The 20,457-nt window shown below is 39.5% G+C and overlaps 1 long non-coding RNA gene across 8 annotated transcripts in view; it reads right to left on the bottom strand.

The window, feature by feature from the left end:
* The window catches only part of LOC134564883 (uncharacterized), a 30,213-nt gene that overhangs the window by 5,398 nt on the left and 4,358 nt on the right, over window positions 1-20,457 (bottom strand). For 3 of the 8 annotated variants that reach the window (XR_010083683.1, XR_010083688.1, XR_010083684.1), the window contains 3 exons: window positions 9,856-18,968; window positions 3,075-3,286; window positions 237-2,318 (listed from right to left, as the gene is read on the bottom strand). This is a non-coding gene — a long non-coding RNA (uncharacterized LOC134564883). The remainder of the gene's footprint in view (window positions 1-236; window positions 2,319-3,074; window positions 3,287-9,855; window positions 18,969-20,457) is intronic. The other 5 variants (XR_010083687.1, XR_010083686.1, XR_010083685.1 and 2 more) reach the window with 5 other exon arrangements.

Raw genomic sequence — 20,457 nt, 5'->3', positions numbered from 1 at the left:
GTTACAGACTATAGACAACCTGCAACCCCTCTGTCTATAAGGATCCTGTCACGGTGACGCCGATTTTAATGTCACGAGCCAAAGGATGGTCGTGATGGTTCGTTTTGATTTCAGAGTGCAAAAAGAGGCAATGAGAACTTAGTTCAAGTAAAATTAATTGTATCTTTATTGATACACACAATTATGCGATAGAAGAGGAGAGAGAGAGAAAAGAGGAAAGGGGGGGTTATAGCTACCGACTGAACAGATGAGTCCTCATGACACTGAACCCAAGACCACCTTCGCAGTCCTCGTGGCGCGCGTCAATAGATCCGTCGTCCGCCGGGGAGGCCTGAGAGTGTGAGTCTCAGGGGGAAGCTTTTATAGTCATTTCAGAAGCAGGAGGCACCCGGCCAACATGGGGGGAGGACCCAAGAGTCATTGTGAGGAGGCCTGTTGCTCTGGGAATCAGGTGCAACCATTCAGATCAGGCAGGTTTGGGACAAGCAGGTCTGGGACAGCACAGTCAGTCAGAGCAAACACAGCCTCTGCAAACACAGCTCAGGAACTGTGACAGTGTCCATTGTTCCTGCACGGGTTTCTGAGGAGGGCATTTCGGTCCAGTGGGTGCAGCTGCAGGGAGAAACCTGGGTCCCACCTCGGTCAGGCCAGAACTCTTGTGCTGTGGCCCAGGGTCCATGGGGGTCTCAGCCTCTGACAGTTGTGAGGCAGATGAGGGATTTTCAGACCGACTCTTACAAGGGGTTAACCCTGAGAGGTTCCATGGCACGTGTCCTGGGGGATGCACGGATTTTGGTCCCTGGATGTTCTCTGTGAAGAATGCTGGAGGGTAACGAAGACTGCCCTGCAAAGGGAACTACCAAAATCCACTGCCAATGACAGACTGAGCTCCGCGGCCATGTAATTCCAGAAATTCATAGCTTTCTTAGCATGGCTAAAACAGAGTGGTTAAAGGGAGCAGAAATATGACTCCATACAATTGAAAACCTCAGACAGAAGAAGTTATTTCTTTTTCCAGTGTTTCCTAACCACTTTTTGGGAACTTCCAATTCCTTGCAGGCTTAAAGAAATTTCAAGAGAAGCATAAAATTATTGAATTAGTTTTAGATGTGCTAAGCCTTTTAGCTCACATTAAATCCATGGTAAATGAGGTACATCACGTTGTTATGGTTTTTGGATGGCATGGAATAACGACATTGACTCTTGGTGTGATGCAGAAATGAGAGCAATCTTTATTCTTCTAAATTCTCTTTTTATATAGTACTTTGGTACAATTCATATGATTGGTCCTTAGAGCCTGCACCCTTTTTGTAAACATCTTTTGCCAGTAAACATGTTGGAAAAACACTACTTGCTGATGGTTTTCCCTTCTCAAGGATTGTTATTGTTCTTCTTTGAGATTTTCCTAGGCCAGTTATGAGAGAGCTGCTCACTGGTCTTTCACACAGACCCTAGCAGTGCCTGAAGCCTACAATTCAGACCATTGTCAGTACCCACATCACATCTCTAAAAGGCAGATTACTCATTCAGGATCAAAATACAACTTTGAAACATCTGGCATACACATTTTTAAAATTCAAAAGGTATTAGTAATTAATATTTTGGTAAATTAAAAAGTATTTTGATGGGGATTTTCATGAGATTAAAAACTCCACATGACAGTTTAAGATGAATACTTCTGGAAAAAATTATAGTAATTGCACATATATATAATTTTCAGATTTTTTTTGCAAATACACAAACTACCACAGAAACCTCAAATAAATTCAATTCATACAATTCTTTCCATTGGGAGAGAGAGAAATGAACTTTGTGTTATTTATTCTTCTGTTCTATTTGTTTTATTTTCTGTTTCAACTTAAGCTTGTTTCAGACCACTTTCATTTAGTGAAACAAGACAAATTTTAGTGTTTCAGTTTTGCAGATATGATTTAGCATTCAGAAAAGCACGTTTACAAACCAACTCATTCTGCTGCATTTTTTAACTTTTGTAAACAGATTGCGGAGAAGGAGCCAATGCAGATCTGGACATCTTGTATGTCATCAGGCACAGCTTTTGAGTTTTTTATTGCATAAGGGATGGATTTCTGACAACACATTTTAAAAATTGCTTCTTATCCAAAAAAAGACAGGCAAGAAAATTACTCATGAAGAATAATCTTTGTTCAGTGAGAGCAGACCCCCCACGTTCTCTGCAATGGCCAAGGGAAGTGGCTGCACTTGGAACACAAGATGGATCCCAGAGAACAAAATCTCCTCAGAACTCCTGCCACAGGGGGTTTCCACAGCAGTTTGTGGCTTCCACTCCAGCCATTGGCCTGCAGAAGGAGGAGAGATATCTGAGCTTTCCATAACCAGAGGTCTGTAGCTACCAAATCTGTCAGTATAAGAATAGTCAGAATTTTAGACACCTTTCACTGGACAATGCACTAAACCCCATACATTTCATTGATTTTTTTTCAGTAGTTGCTATGACAGTTGTGTGGATTATGATAGTTACAGAGGATTTTAAAAATTTGTTGGCTTTTCAACACCATTAATTAAAGAAAATAATTATTAGGAGGGAAAGTTACTTTACAAATGTTGAGGCTGTCTAAGGAGCTGGAAATGTTTGGTGGAAGAAAGTGATCAATGTTCACCATGGCAAAGGATGAACAGAGTATTTCAAGGCTTAGTTCCAAGGCATATGAAATACATTACATTTTTAATGGATAAAAGACTTGTATCTTCTAGCCATTCTAATATTTTCATAAGAAAAAGAAAATTCCATTTATAGACTTTGCACAATTCTAAATCAATTACATCAACTGTATTAAACTTCTCAGGAGGCAGATCCAACATAGCTGAAGGGGTGTAATGAAGAAATAAATATTATTATGGAAAGATGGGGGAGAAAAGTGAAACTATACTGCTGACAAGTGTATGCTATTTCATTAAAACAATTGCTTTTATCTGTAATACTGGTCTGAGAAAGACGATGCAAAAATTTTTAGAAGCATTTAAAAATTCTTACCTGATGAGAATTCAAAAAGACTAGAAAGTCTAAGGATACACCACGAAAAACTCATACTCACTAGTGGCATCTGTAGAATATCCAAAGTTCCTCCCTGTGTGTTCAGGAGCTCATCTGGAGAACATCCAAACACGAGGTGGTTCCTCTCCCATGAGTTGGTGATCTTGCCTGACATCCCTGTTCCCTTGTTCTGGATTTCCTGAAGAGAATTCCTGTCCCATCTCTCTCCTCCATAGCAATATATTACACAAACCCTTCAGCACTTCAGATTCTCTGCAAAATAGACAATTTTGGGGAACAGCACCCGATTATATGTGTTCTGTTTTCCTGCAGGGAATCTACAGTCACTGAGAAAGTGTCACTTTTCCCCAGCCTCCATCCACGGTCTCACACGCCCAGCAACCCTCTCCTCTGGCAGCTTTCCTTCTTTCCCAGAAAAGAAACCACTCATACATTTTACTCCTTTTCTCGAAATACTGTTCATATTACTAATTACAACTCCACCAGTACTTTTTTAATTTGCAAACTTGCTGCTCTTCTCCAGCAGGGAACAAACTTTTGACTCCACCTCACCCATTGGCCTTTCAATCTTCACATGGCCTTTGATCCATCTAACAAATTAATTAATATCTGATGGTCACAGACCTATTTCTGGCCAAACTAGAGGTTTTTTTCTGTTCAGATCTTCTGTAAATTCTGCTTCTCTTGCCTGTTGTCTCTTCCCTTCAGATCATCCTGCACAACTCTTACAAATTTGTTCTTTGCATTGCATGACATTATTTCAACTATAGATAGTGAGTCAAAAAACTCTCATTAAAAAATAAACATAATATTTGAAATACAGTTAAATAGCAACCATCTAAATAGAACTTGAGCCATGCAGTGAATAAAAAAACACAGTTTGAATTCCTGCACAGTATCTGTTACATCTCTGCCAAACAAAAGAATGAGTTGAGCACAAAATGAACCTCTTGTTTTCCAACAAATGCTACTTAGCTTTAGCTCATAACAGCTGAGAAGATTAGGCCTATGAAAACTCAATTTTCCCAGTCCAATGGGAATAGTGGAAAATAATACACAACAAAATAATAAAACCAGCCTTGTTTTACTGAAAAGAACCTAACACTGTCAACGTCCCCTTCAAGTGATTGATGAAGTAATATGGAACTACACCAAAATAGGGGTTGGCTATCATTTAGAAAAACAAACACATTGGAGTCAACCAAGGAAACAATTGTACAGACAAAAACCCCAAACCACTGACAAGGGAAGAACACAATACAGTACAGAAAAGTGTGGAGAAATACAGAGATAGCAGAGGGGTTCCTTTAGCTGCCTGGCTAATCAGGAACAAAGTGCTAAAAGGGCCTGGTAATGCACTGGGAAAATGCTGAAATTCCATGCCTTCCCTTCCCTGATTGTCTTGCTGATAAGGATGAACCAGGGACACATCTCAAGTCATGGCTTTTGCACAATGCAGATGAACCAAGGGGAACAGGGTGGGAGAAGGGCCCTGGCTGCAGGAGTTCTGGGGAAATGCATCGTGTCCCAGAAAACTCCATCCCACACACAGCCCCTATTTCTGAGGCACCTTGGAAGTGTCACCAGGGGTGAAGGTGTGAGCTCCAGCAGGATTCCTCAGCAGTAGAAGTTTTCAATGAAGTAGCCCTTAGTAGAAGTGTGGACCCCAAAAAGTTTTCAACATTTTTAAAGAAACTAAAAATAACTCCTGAAGTTTTTAATTCAGATCTGACCTCTTAAAAAAAGTTTTACTGAATTTTCAACTACATTTGTAAAAATTTGCCTTCTAACTTTTGTAGTTCATTTATTAAACAGATAACTTTGGTTCAGCACTCCAAAAGCTATGGAAATGGATGCATGAATTCTTAAAAGCTGCTGTTAGACACACCTGCATTTGTCACAGCCTGGACAAGCATGAGCACACCTGGGCAATGGTCATGGCTAGAGATGGCAATGGCTGATTTGGTAATCATGGGGGACTCCTCTGTTCTTGGAAAGCATCCATAGAATTTAATATAGTTGTCTGATGCAAGGGCCTAAAATGCCCGGCTAGCTCTCACACCCTGGCACTTGCGCCTGGAGTGGCCGCTCTCTGCCGTTTCTCAGGCTTGGGTAGTGGTGGAGCAGCGCTGCCAATATCGTGGCAGGGCAGCTGTTCTCAATGGCTCTCAGTTCTGGCATGCCTCGGATCGGAGCAAAGGACAGAGAGAGGGTTTCTCGCGTGCTTCTCAGAGATTAATTCCCCAAGGGGTGCCATGGTGAAATCCCAAAAAGCCCGTGTTTACAGTATCATTTAGACGGACCAGCCAATCAGGGATACAGCGGGGAGGGGAGTGGGGAGGGACCCATGATCTAACAGCCGATAGGGAAGGCAAAGGGAATGAAAAAGGTCACGTGCACCAACGGGACGTCGAGGAAAAGGGGAATTCCAGGGAGGGATATAGGACTGACTGGGATTTCTCTGGAACAAGGGGTAGGGATAAGGGTGGATTGACATTATGTAGATGAGGTAACAGGTGGGTCTGGGGGTGAATGACAGCTGGACAAGGGAGGGGAAAACCTGGGGTAAAACCAAACATTTTGGGGGATAACAGGAACAAACCATCGGGAGAATAACTTAACAATAACTTAACAATAGCACACCACCACATTTGTCCCTAATTTTGTATGCTGCCACATTGATATTTCACTTCTGCCAGGTCACAAGAGTGTTTGAGTTCCTTCCTGATTAACTTCACGGTTTACATTTGCTTAAGTTCCAAAATGAGTGTGCAGTGCTGGGGGACTATGAATCTCCCCAGAGTACTATAATGTGCTCGAAAGGTTTTGTTACTGGAGAGAAGAAATTTAACCTAAAAGGAACAAGGTCTGTAAAGAACACAACAGAACCATAAACTCAGATCAGTACCTGGAAGAGAAAGGGAACAGTCTGCTAACTGTATTTTAGAAGTTATGAAGCTAGGCAGATAAAATCAGGAGGAACTATTTTGAACAAAGGCAGAGGAGATAGCAGCTGTGAGGAGCTGACAGAGAGAAGGATCTTGTGCTGAGGCCCCAGGTTTTCAGACTCCCAAGTTAGCTTAAAGGTCACCTCTGAAAGATAGCGTTTCAAAGGGCAAATATTACAAGGTTGCCCTCTCTGCTTCTACAGCTGAATTAGGCCTCCAAGAGATAGACTTTGAAGGATGGCACTCCAGAGTTCTGCCTCTTCTTTCCCGTCATTTGTCTGTTATAAGACAAAACTTCATATATTTACTTCAAGATCAGCAATGCAAAGAGCAAAATTACATACAACAATAAAGAACATGTCCATTTATCACAATAACTATCTGCTACAGAATACCAGAGCAAGAAAATTAGGTTGGGTGAGGTTTTTTTGGGGTTTTTTGTGAGACACGGGTAGAATCACTAAAAAAGACTTTGCCAAGACAGGGAGATTTTATTGTTTGTAAAGGAAATAAAACACAGACTGGCCTGCAAATTCTTAGAAAGCATCAATGACAACTTTTGCAACTGAAGGAGGTACTACAAAAATGTTCTTTATATTTGTAGGAAGAAGCTTGTGGAGAATTGGTGGATATAAGGCAAGTGGAATGGGATGAGAAAGTTCAGAACCTTAAAAAAAGAAAAAAACGAAACCCAGCAAAGTAAAATCTGTTGATTTTAAGCAGGTAGATCAAATGTTGAGCACTCCAAATGTGAAATCCTTGCTGATGTCACAGAGAAGCACACAGAAAACAGGTCAGAAGGGGATGCATGCAATAACATGGGATGACTCTCAGAAGGACATAGTGGCAAGTAACAAAGAAACATTGAAGTTGATAGAGCAAAAAAGAAGTTATGCTGTGAGCAGGTCAGCAGTGGGAAAACCGTGGCTCAGTAGTTCCATATTCAATGGCATCACCAACAAATGACAATTATGAGCTAAAACCTTCAGCCATGTGCACCCACTTTCACTCCATGGCCAGGCAGGGATGGGACTGTCACAAATATAAACAAGAAAAGGTAAAATCTCAGCCTAGAATAGAGAAAAAACAGGTCAGAAAGCACTGACTAAAAGTGTAGTGGTGTGTTAATGAGTTCTTTATATTTTCTAAGTTTTTTGAAGTTCTTTGTGAGATGGTTTGTTCCTTGTACCCCTGTTTTGCCTTCCTGATAGTTGCCCCTGGAATTCCCCTAGTAACTGTTAGGTGTCAGTCTTTTCCCCTCTTCTCCCTGGAGCCTGTCTGTCATCTTGGAGCCCTGCCACAGAGCTGGAAAGTTCTATGAGGGGCTTCGAGTAATATGTTAGGTTCAGGGAAAATCCCCTCTTCTCCCTTCTGTGTGGTCCTCGTTTGTATCAGTCACCTTCCTAACCTCTCCTGTATTGAACCCTATTGGTTGTACCCTTCTCACCACCCTCTGTACCGCCCCCCCATAAAAGGGGCTCCCCAAAAGCCAAGATCGGCTCGGTCTGAGCAGTCCTTGGATGGTGAGGAGGCTCCTCCTGACCCCTCAAAAACCCCTTGGATTTACTAAACTGGCTCCTCCCTTCATTCTCCCACCTTCGTCTGCCCCTTGCCACCTGTGCCCTCGATGTTTCGTTGGCGCCAAGGATCAGTTTGGCTTGCGCTGCTCGCCAGCCGTGCCTACCGCTTGCCGTGGTGCCTGAGCTAGCCTTGGCAGGTTGGGACCATGTTCCGAGAGGCACTGCAGCATAAAACAGACCCTTTCCAATTAGCAGGAGCTGATCATCTGCCAGCTGCTTAACTGTTCACAGGATCTCAGGGGGAGTATTAGTATCTTAGAGGACAGAAAAAGGACAAAGTGCTGCAAAACTGACAATATCAATCACATATATTGCCTAGAAATGAACAGGAAAAGGGAAGTAGAGCTGGGAATTTGCGTCTAATGACTTAAAAAATGAAGAAATAATGTAAATCTAGGAAAAGGCTCTGACTTAAGAGACTTGCAAACAGTTCTTGGGTTTCTAAAGAAGAGTCTTTGACAAATGGAACATTACCTTAGTGATAGTGGAGGGTTAAAAATAATAATTTCTGTATAAGCTTACTGTGGGTGGTGGGTGGAAGGTAGAAGACGCACAGCCTGAAACCTGACACAGCCTGGCCTTGGAACAAACGTCAGCTTTCTGCAACCAGCCTCATACTATTGTTTTAATTGAATCAAGTGTGACTCCAGCCCAGGAGATAATTGAGAAGCATTGTTTTAACCAAATCAAGTATAACTCAGGGTAAAGCATAGGTATGATTTAAGATAGTAACTAAGAAATAGGAGAACCAGTATCTAAGGGTGGATGTTAGTTAATGTATGCATAACTTGAAGCTATAAAATCACAAAGCAACTCTGTATCCTTGGGCACAAGATTTGGGCATTGCATGCCCCTGTGTCCCGCGCACTTGAATAAAGAACCGCATATGATCGCCTTTGTGTGGTTATATGTTTTCCTACACTAACATTAGGAAAATGGAAGTGCTCTAGCTGAGCACTAGAAACAAAAATTTACAGGATGTGGCAGGGACCCCAGAGGGAGCCACGTGGTAAAAAACTTGTACTGTACCATGAGACAAAACTACTCATTTAAGATTCATGTAATGCTAAAAATTCTTCAGTGTAAATTTAAGTACATTTTTGCATTGCAAAGTGACAAAATCAAGTGACATGTAGCTTTCAGAAAATTGGACTCAGCTCAGAACACCTTTCTAATTGTAAGGTTTCTATTAGACATGGATATAATTCCAAAATATTTCTAATTTAATATTACAACTACTGTAAGAGATAACTAGGTAAAAATGCTGGTCCAGCACAGTGTTTTATGGCAAGCAAATCTGTATTTAGTGAACAGAGAATTTGGTAAGTGATCAGATCAAGAGATACTCATCTAAGGCAAAACTCTTCCCTACTCCAAATTTCCTATGAATCTCCTGGCTGATATTTCTTTTCACACCTTGATTACAATTTCCATTCAGCACCTTGGAAAATTCTTATAAGTCTAAGAAAAATATATTGTGCTTAAGCAACTCCTGCCTTGCACTAATCTTCTGACTTCATATTTGCCATCTTTCTACACTATCCAGAGTGTGCTTAGTCTGCAAAAGTAGCATGGAAAATTTTTTACTTTCTTGAAATATCTGGCACTGCACAATGTAAGGTGAAAGAAATTTAATTTTGTGGAATATCATTTGGCTTTGACACAATTTACACTACATTGTACACTAACTCCAAATTGAAAATCAGTTTTTTATCCAAGACCCCTTCTTCAAAAAAAAAATAGGCTGTGGACAAAAAACCCTCTTTCTGTTTTCTCACAGATGTAGTCATTGACCCCTGAATATTTGTCCCCCTATTTAAGGATATAAACAGCTTTGTTGTTAACCCTCAGAGTTTCTGACCTTGCTGCTTCTGTGAAGTAAGTGTGAGAGTGGAATTTTCTTCCAAATGAAATGTTTACTCTATAAAACTGTAACAGCTATATTGCATTATATTTTTATGTTTGCTGTTATAAAATGATGTTAAGTATAATTCTGTAATAAAAACAAAACAAGATTGATGCTGAAAGAGAATGAAATTTCAGAACATGCTATAAAACGAATCTAATCCTGGAAAATCATAAAAAAGTGCAATTACTCTACAGGTGAAAAGGAAAAACAACTGGATACATAAAAATAAAAGCTTCATTTTTATAGTAAGAAGCTTATAAACATGGAAATGAAAGTGAAATCCTCTTACAAACAAAAGGGTTAATCTTAATTGTGCATCAGTTTTGACTATAACAGGAACATCATTTTAATGCTGTAAACCCATTTTTTTTAACTCAAAAGTACCTTTGCATGATGAATGCTCTGGCTGTTGCAGAAGTTGCCTACGTCTTTCCACATAAATCACACTGCAGTCAACCTCCTTTTTTGTTGTAGAGCTGATGTTCAGTCACAATATTCTTTTTGGTGCCATTCTGGAAGTACCAATTTGTTCGGATGAAAGATGCAGATTTTAAAATCAACCTGCTAAATATATGTACAGCCTTCAGAAATATCAAAGGATGGGGCAAAAAGATAATTTGGGATGAGGCCAGATGGAGCCACAGAATTACAGGTGATGGGTGGAAGGGACAAGGAAAATTTCTGTCTGATTATTCCTGGTTTATCCTAGAAAACCTCTAACATATCTGGGACGCTCCTGGGGTAGAGGTTACCTGGGGAACAGGTCAATCTGCAAAAGAAAAAAACATTCCACAAGAAACATTAATGTTTGCTGTTCTAGCAATATTTTCAGTTTTGAGTGGAATGAGTTGAAATTTCCTCCTTATTAGAGGAGCTACTTTGAGAGAGTTTCAGGGTGTTTGGTTGCAGTTTAGTAGACAACAATGAAAACAACCCATGATTTTGCACCACTGCCCTCAAAGGATGAGGAAAATGCCTCCATGTGACACAATATTCATAATCAAGGGAAGAGATAAATTTGGAAAGCAAAGTGGCATGTTGGTACAAAGGTGACTTCCAAGTTTCATCCCTTCTCACCGGAGTATTCTTGTATGGCATAAAGGAAAGAGAAAAAATGAACTTACCTCAAATTTACTCTCAGCCCGCCTATACCAGAACTAAAAAAACCAATTTCTTTGCAGAATATCCTGATTTTTCTGTACTAACATCTGAAATATCCATCAAGCACCGACATTTACTGTGGACATGGGACAAAGAGTAAAACAGACTTGATTAGCATAGCTGGTTTGATAACCAAGATGCCATGGCAGGAACAAACAGAACTGTGAAAATTACAGAAGATGGGATTAAACCTGCTTACGGGAAGAGAGGAGATTCAATCAACTTCTGCAAGCAAAAGATGTTGTAAAATGTATGAGTTGTCTGTATGATCTTTAGCCTGATTATTGTAGTAGAAAATTATTACCCTTTCTGAAATGGTATATAAGCTTTTGGAAAATCTGAGTAAAATCGAGTTCTGATCACTGAATCAGTCTTCCCGTCTCTCTATCAATTGTCAATATTTTACAACAACAAAAGTGCTGTTGGTATAGCCAAAGAATTTATTTGTAAGGGAAGATCACATCCCCCCAAATCAGACACTACGTCCTCCTTTTGGAATTTTATGTGCAAGAAAATGAGGAACCATATTAATCCAAAGCAAAATGGAAAAGCTGGTGGAAAGAGCTACTTCCTGAGCTATAGTAATTAAAAGCCTTGACATATCTATGAAAGAAGGGCTTGGAGAATCTTTATTATTCTGTAAGCAAGGCAAATGGCAGATTGATATCCCTTGGCACAGGAATACACTACTAAATATTTGAAGACAAGCTGTGACTTCAAATATCACATCCAATTGCAACTTTAATTTATTTTTTGCAGAAAAAGCAACTCATGTTGAGGAAGATATGGCGTATTTGAAACTTATTTACTGTCACAACAGATGGTGAAGACTAGAGAGAATATAAATGAAAAATATGGGGGCCCAATAAATGTCAAGACTCCCAACTTGGTTTGTAAAATTAAAAGAAAAAAAAAAAAAAAGAAATCAGCTATATCTATGCAAGATACAAAAACTTAACAGAATAGATTAGCTTTTTAACATCTTGGAAATAACCATTTTTCTGCCTACATAGTGTGAGATCAAAATTGCATTGATTTTACAGTCCCTGCCATCTTGAAAAAGTTATACAGCATGATCTATGCAGAGTTACCATTATTCAAAGCTCCTTTTCAGGCTTTTACTCCAAAAATTCTGGTGCATTATGACAATATTATCAGTTATATCTACAATGGCCAAGATAGTTTCCTATGAACCCATGGTGGGGTAGAAGTTTTGTTGGCTGTGATTGTAACCCTGCAACCACAGCCTGAGTAATGAGGTCAGAGCTTGAGCCCGAGCCACAGATCCAGGGCCTTCTGTTGATGGGAAATTTTTCAAGTCTGGGGTTCTCAGTTCTAAACAAAGCAAATTTTAAAACCAGCAAAATCTGCAAAACAAAATTATTCTTTATGCTCAGTCCTCTTTAGTCATGACCTCAACCTCAACTTCAGAGAGAACTGGGCACTCAGGACTGTAAAAAAGCATCTGGCATCCTACAAAACTGTACTTTGCAATCTCTTCACAGAAGAGGATCCTGGCATGATGCATCCATCCTTATTTTCCTAAAGTGTGCAGGTGAAAAAGGAAACACTAAGGAAGGAACAACATCCCTTCACTTGTGGAGGGAAACTGCATTTGTATGGCTCCTGGAGCCATTATTGCCTTGGCAATGCCTCTGGTATCAAAAGCAAACAAACTTAAGGCAGAACTAAATCAAAATGGCATTCATGAAAATCTGAAATAAATTCTTAATTTGAAGTTACACAATGAAGCTGAGCATGTCTTTACCTTGTTGGAAAGAGATTCCATGGTGACACTGTGCCATGAATTGACACTGTAGTTCACAGAAGAGCACAAAGCCAACAGCAAAAAAATAGATATTATTCTGTATTTAGCTCCTCTCTTGCTGTCTTATGTCACCTAGATGACTGGAAAATACACCACTAATGCAATATTAAATTCACTAAAATACTGCACAGCTCATTTTACTTTAAATCTAGCAATGAATTTTAGAACTTGATAAGAAATGTAATATTAACTATCCCACAACAGCACAAGGAGAAATAAGGTTGTGAGTATATTTTTATATAGTTTTTCTTAATGAAAAACAAGGAAACATACATAAAGTATTGAAGTTTTTCATGCTGCTACCTTTTATGTTTTCTGTGCAATATATTTGAATGCTCTCCTCTTGATTATGTTCTCTGAAATACTTGTTTGAAGTAAGATACTTTATTTTAATAAGTGGAACAAAGCTTTGAATAGCTTGGTTCAAAAAAAAAGTTTTAAATGAAAGGAGCTGTTGCTAAGCACAGGGATCTTTGCCAAATACTTTTTAAATGGTTTATTGTGCCCTAGCAATCCTGAGATGAAAAACATCTCTTGAATTACGACACATGAAAAATAAAATTAATGTGGGAATTTTTATTACAAGAACTGAGCCTCTGTGTGTTATTCTTTCCATTAGATAAGAAAGAAACAAATTGTGGTACATTGTTTTTGCTGTCAGAGAGCTTTTAGGCAAATATACACTATCACACTATATCCCTCTTGGATTCAACCATGCACTCTACAAGTTCTATTAATTTAACTTAATGGTGTGGATTTAAGGGATAGACTGTATATTTTAACATATTTTTCTGCACTGGGGATGAGTTATTTTTAGACTCCATAAGACTTCATCAGAATCGGATTACATTGCCTCATCCTACTGCAATATGAATAATAGTATTGCCTCACTGTAATAAACATTTAATTTTCCACTGCTCTTGTGACATTACAAAACAACTGTTTGACCAAGCTCTGGTGTTGCAACACTGCAGAGCACGTAGATCTCATTACCATTGAGAAACCTGAGTAGAGAGTGCTGGATGTTTAAGAGAAAAACACAATTGATAGCATTTCCCAGCTAATAAAGATATCTAAAAGAGTGCTCTGAGCAGTGCTGGCCTCAGAGTACACAAATTGTGATTTAGAACAGGGAAAAAGGAAGTAGAAAAACCAACAGAGAACACAGCAGCTGCTAATTGATTTTAAACCATACTCAGTTTCCACACCTTGAAATCTTTTTTAAGTTTGTATCTGGGGGCTGTGAATAGCGAAAAGCCAAAGTTCCAGATATCTCACACTTGGTTTGAAAGCAAGGCATGCAGATTGTTGGGATTTTCCTGTAAATCACTGACTCCTCTGTTTTGCCCAACATCTAAGATGCCATTGAAAGACAGCACAAGTCCCTTGCCAGCAACACGAGCACCCTGGTATAGGTTTTGTCAGCATCCACTCTCCTGCTTCATTTCCTGAGGACAAATTAAAATATTCATCTGCAAGTTATAGATTATATCAAATTAAACCAAAACACATTGTACATATAAAACTGAGCCAAATCTGACCTAGGAAAATTGGCAAACACAATAATGATGGGAACAAGTGGGTCAGATTATATTGGTGTTGTTACTCACATATGTAACACCTCAAATGACTTAGATTACCAAGGCAAACATAGAAAACTTAAAGAAATTGCAGCAAAATCCTGCCACTTTCATATAATTTCTTGGACAGTCCATTATGAATGTGGCAGTGTGTTAATTTAATCGGTTATACTTTATATATTTTTGTACTCGTCTGGTTCTATGTACCCTACCCCCCCTAATTATTATTCCTTTGTCTCACTCACATGATTTCAGTCTGCACCTGCACCTGTTATGCGACATTCGGTTAAGTGTCTGTTATTTTTCCCGCCTTTGTAAACCCCCTCCTACTCTCTCCTGATTAGTCCATGTTATGTTCTCCTACCCCTGGGTCCCCTAGCAACTGGCCCTGGTTGGCTAGCGATGGCTGACCACTTCCTTTGCCCCCTCCCAGCTAGCCCCTGACAAAAACCCACTGCACCCTCCTCTCCCCGGACAGTTCTGGGCTGAGGAGGTGTTTCCAATAAACCCTCTGTTCGTTCAGAATTGTGTCCTCCTTTCGTTCCACTGCCTGTCGTTTCTCCATCGCTCACAAGAGTCCCTTAGGAAAAGAACCCACAGGAGTCAGCCCTGCCTGCGCTGCTTGCAGGCTGACCCTTGCCGACGCCTGTCGCCGTGTCTGGGCTAGCCGGTGACAGAGCCCGTCGACTCTTAAGTGGGCACCGTGACATATGAAGATATGTTGATAAAATCTTTGCACATGGCCAGAATGGAATAAGCTATGTGAAGATTGATCAAGTCTCTTAGGGTGTCCAGTATTTCTCAAAATGGCTTAATAATAGCGAGACAGCTCTCCAGAGGTGTTTTGTAAAGCAAAATGTTTAATAAATGAAAAATAACAAACGTTGCAGAAACAAAAGAGGAAGCTGAGCATAGGTGTTAGAGAAACCTCTGACACCTTGCTAAAAACACCCTAAAAAGCTCTGAGTACCTTTGTGCTCTTTCTTAAATACTTAATGTTCCAGGAGGGACAATTTGGCTTGCTGCCAATTAGAATTTAGCTACATTCTGAGGAACAGCCAAAGAGACCCATCAGTGTTTTTTATCTTGGCATTGAGCCAATTACTGTCAGGACAGCAAAGTTTCTGGGTCCTTTACCTTGTAAGAAATGCAAGGGGTGAGTCATAAACCTTTCCCTATATGGAAACACCTGCTAGGGTGTGGGTGCTTTACTACAATATGTATTCAGTTTTTTTTAAAGCTCAGAACATCTCTCTCACAAAGAACTTCTGTATTTTATTGCCTGTCCCCTACTGTCACACTCTTAAGAGAATCTGTACCTCCAGGTAGACAGCTTTTTTATTCCTCATCTTAAATGGGAAATACATAACAAAAACATAAGAGGAACAAGTTGAAAAGAAAACCAAGGTCACCTTCTCAAACTGGCCATAGATTCCTTGCTCTCCAAGCTGGCACAAGTGCTTAGAATTTTAGTGAGGACCTAAAATGACCATGAATGTGCAGAAGGTTGTTTCCTACTCCCAAAGGCACAGGAGTGAACTTGGAGTAAATGTCTTTGAAAAGGCAGATATTAAAGATGCCAGATGTTGGTCAAGTTAGGAAGGACCTGTACAAAATTGTATTTTTAAGACATGATGAGTTTCAACCAGAGACACTCCATGGCTTTAAGTTTCCTCTTCCAGGAGTTCCCTAATGAACCCCCACATAATCAGGGTAATCAGGGTTCTCTGCCTTCAGTCATACAGGACTAGGACCTGTATTTTAGGATTCTTCACTCCTCAAGCCCACTCATGAGGAGCTCAAAGGCAATGAATGCCACCAGGAAAAACATTCCATAACAGCCCCATTTGATTCCCTGCTCTGATAGGAAATAAGAAATAAAACACTTTAAAAATGAAACAGATCCATTCAGCCTTTGCTGAAAGAAGACCATCACAGTTTATAGTGCTCAAAAGGTGAAGCAGAAATATAAAAAAAGATGAAAACAATTACAAACCTTTATACATCTCCTTGGAAAATACACACTTTTCTGGTTTTCTTTGATAATACCACAACTCAAAGGGAATACATGGCCTCACATAAAACATCCATCCACCCACCAGGAAAAGCATTTATTGGCCTCAGAAGCCATATATCACCTTAAACAAAACACGCCATTATTTGGACAAAGATGAAATGACTCATCCTGACATTGGAACTTGCAGGGGGAGAGACTTCATCACCAGTCAATATTCAACAGCACTCAGTAGGTAAATTGTTGAGCTTTTAGCATCAGCTCTGGAACTCACAGCTCATGGCAACTGCATTTGCTCATGTTCAGTTCTGTGGATTCTTGCTTATTCACTACAAGAGACATGCAACATAAAGCAACTCTGAGCTAATCATTTTCTCATTTCCTAAAACATTAGTTATGCTAATAATTAAGGCATTTCTTTTTTTCATACTGATTTAAAAAGGAATTAGCACAACTGAATAAGCAGTAATTCTCATGGTCAAATTTCAAATAGCCTCCAAAGCATGAGATTAATTATTGTGTTTAAATTTCCTTACGATGAGGATCAGGATGCAATCTTTCCAGGCAACAATATACACCTCAAGCTTGTGAATAAAAAAAAATACCTGTGCTGAATCAAGTGTTTTGGACAAATTGTGCAAATGTTAGATGTATTAGAAAAGAAATTAAAGGCAGAGTAAGTGAGACAAAGTTACTCTGTGGTGGCAAAAGCTTAATAAGAGCAGATAATCCACTACCCATGAGCTACCCAAGACAAATATCTCTTTCTAAACTAGAAGTGAAGCTTTTGGGGAAAAACATTAAAAAATGGAAAACCATGAAATAACTACTGAGATTACTCAATTTTCAGGAAGAGATTTCAGTAGAAATTGTCCTTATTTCAGGCAGTGTTTAGTTTTATCTCAAGTAGCATGATAGTTTCTTAGTAGGGTACTTGGCTTAGAGCTTATTTTTAAAATTAAATTTCAGTTATATTAAACTCTTCCATAGCTTAAGCCAAAATATTCCAGCAGTAGCTTGTAGATGATATTTCATGAAGAAATGTTGTAATCTCAAAGTTGAATGATTCTCTAATGACAGCTCTGTTATTTAATTGGAACAATTGCTGGAGAGACATTTGTGCTCTTTTGGCAATTGCCATTTCTGCTAACATTCAAGTAAACACATTTTGGGTTCTGGAACCTACTTAATCCCTTTGGTAAACAGAACAGGGGAATTTTGAAATGAATTAAAAATGGGATTAATTTTTAGTTTTTAGTCAATTAACTGAAATCTTGACTAAAATTACTCATAGTCCAGTATTTTCCATCACACATACCCTTTAGAGCCATTCCTTCCTTCTGACCTTGTCTGTAACATGATCTTATTTCCATGGTCCCAGGGTTTGTGTGAGACAACAGGTGACAGAACCATGCCCAGGACTCTCCCTCTAGTAATCAGCTTGAAAGTTGAAGATATTGGATTTTAGAAAAACATTTCAATCTAGTTTTCACATAAGCTTTTAAATATATGGAATTTAAACCAGCTGTCTTCCTCACTGAAAAAGTGAAATAAACCAAATCATACTCATTCAAAATCACTAAAATTGTTTCAAATATTTCCCTTAACCCACACTGCCCAGTGAAGCAACATCCTCCTGCAGTATTTTCATGCGTTATTTCCCTTCTTTTCCTTAGTCTTTCCACACAATTTACATCCGCTCAACTAAAATGATAGCTCCTTATCTGTCTAAATCTTGGATAAATCTTTCTGAATTTGGCTGTGTGACCTCTTGCTTTTCATGGCCTGCCACTCCCTCCCAACACAGGAACCAAAGTGTGTGCTATCCCTTGGCTGCATGGTCTTTTCTTTTTTCCAGACCACTGGCTTATAAAATGAACAAAATTGGTCCCAATACTGATCTCCCGTGGCACTCCACTAATCACTTTCCTCTTTCCCAAGCCACTGCCCACTCACAAATACCTGTCTTTGATGTCTCAGTAGATAATTTATCTATTCACATACCTCAGTTACCATAAAACATCAAAATTACAGACCTTGCAGATTATTCTTTTGTGGTTTTCTCTATCAACAGATTTCCTAAATGCTAGGAAAATTATTTCTATGGACCAAATTTACCTTGTTACTGCATAGCAATGATTTTTTAAACATAATCAAATTTTTGTGGCTGCCTTTAACTGTAATATTCCAGGTGCCTCCACTGGGGCCTGGCATTAAAAAAAAAAAAAGGAGTAGGGAAAAAAAATAAACTCCAAGATCCTTCTGTGCAGTCATTTACCAACAGAGCTCAGGTAGAAAACCTTGTAACAGACTGCTGAGTTTATTAATAGATATATTCTCTATCCTAGTATTATTCTCCATTAATAGTTAGTCTTTTGGTTTAAAATAATCTTTTAATGAAGGGATATGCGTTGTTTCTTATGAGGACAAAACAGATGATGCAGGCGACAGAATCTGAGTGTTTTCCTTGCACTCACCTGGTCTAATTTCCAGAATCTTGTGCCCTCTTTTCTCACCCAAAGTTTAAATACTCCAACAAAAGACAGGACCCGTGTTTTCACCTCACCTAGAGGCATTTTTCAGTCCTTCTCCCAGAAGTGCAGTTACTGGGAAGCCTTCAGGGCGCTTCCCTGGTGCTGAGCTCCATGTGGGGATGAAAAATGATGAGTAAATGAAAGTCTTTCCCCTGCTCCCACATCCTGGTTTCCCACCTGTGGTGGCCGTGTTTGTTTTGCATCCTGGGGTATCTCAAGAAAATGCAACTTCATTTACACTTCATGTGTGAGGTTGCTGGGCAGTGATACTTCACCTTATGGAGTAGCAAATGTGTGGCACAGACAGAACCAGAGATGTCAGACATTGGAGTGAAGAATGTTGATGGAAAAGTGTGCTCTGAGCTGCTGACATCCTTTAGCTGTAAAGCAAAAATAAAAGCAAAATAATGTTTGGAAAAGAATAAAACCTCTGGTTTATATTTACTCTGTGCTCACAAAAATAATTCTTTCTTTCCTTGGCTAGTCAGAGACATAAAAATTCTATTACAAAAAAAAAAAAGTTTGCTCCAGACCCCATCAAGTGTCAGAGGCATCCTGATAGCTAAGTCAGCACAAGATAAAGATTAATAATATTGGCAGCAATCTCCTTTCCCAAGACTTTTGTAAGGAAAAGGGACAGACAATATCATGGTAGCTATTCCACTGGTGTTTTTTCCAGTATAAGCTTTATCCCGAATACCTTGAATTATTGTCAGAATTCCCATGGATTATAATGATGTGGTATCACCACTTCAACCCTTCAGTCCCCCCCAAAATATATATAAATAAATAAGGAAAAGGCTGTGTCACAGTGCAGAAATGTTCTGCATTCCAAACCAGTCCCACATGTTTCTGCAAGCACAGTGACTATATGGATGTTCCTCTCATGCATATAAAAGATCCTTAACAGGCTGTCTTTACTCACAGGGCCCTTCAACAGGTATTCCTGCTTATGTCTGGAAGTCATATGTATTGTAAACGTGCACACCATCTTATTTTATATTGAAACAGAAACAGACTGTTTCATATAGTTGAAATAACTGATAACAGAAGGCAGAGCCATGCTAATTTATGTTGATCAGGATCTGTGCACATTTTCAAATCTTTCAAGGGAGGCAACTTGAACTTAAGCTGTTATGTCTAAAACCATCACATGAAGCTCAAATGGAGAGAGCTGGAAAAAAACAGTTGTGCAGGAAAAAAGACACTTTAAAAAATAGTTAAATTCTTGTCTGCTTTGAAATTGAAGCAAGATTTCTGTGCTGAGATTGAGAAGAAGCCTTGCATTTCCAGCAATGTGGAGTTGCTGGCCCGCAAAACAGAATGGGACTCCTTTGGCCTGCTGAGTCCCCAGCTGATACCACAGAGAGACGGCTGCTGCAGTTACCTGCAGAGATACCTCTCTTGGCTCAGTGGCTGAGAGCAGCAACACCCAGACCACGTGTCAATTCAAGTCCTCACTTGTCCCAGACCAAGAACGGTGGCTGTAGAGACAGACCCTTGAGGAAGCTAGGAAATAGAGATTGCTTTCTCCTGATGTTTACTTGCCCGAGAAACTGGACTAGGCGAAGAAGAAGCCAGACTGTGGGGGGGTTTTCTTCGTCCAGAGTTTATTCGAGCCCCAACGTTAGCATACGGAAAACATATAACCATGCAAGGCAATTATAGGTCGGTGCTATTATTAGCGCGTGGGGGCACAGGGGCCGCAGTAGCCCAAATCATGTGCCTGAAGATACAAAGTTGCTTGTGATTTTTATATCTTTATGTTATACATATGTTAATTAACACCCACCCCTAACTACCAACTCTCCTGATCCTGGTTACTATCAAAAAATCATACCCATTTGTGGCGGTGCATTATTTTAAGTT

This window comes from Prinia subflava, assembly GCF_021018805.1.
Source record: "Prinia subflava isolate CZ2003 ecotype Zambia chromosome W unlocalized genomic scaffold, Cam_Psub_1.2 scaffold_22_NEW, whole genome shotgun sequence".
NCBI lineage: Eukaryota > Metazoa > Chordata > Aves > Passeriformes > Cisticolidae > Prinia > Prinia subflava.
This window is presented reverse-complemented; position numbering and strand designations above follow the sequence as displayed.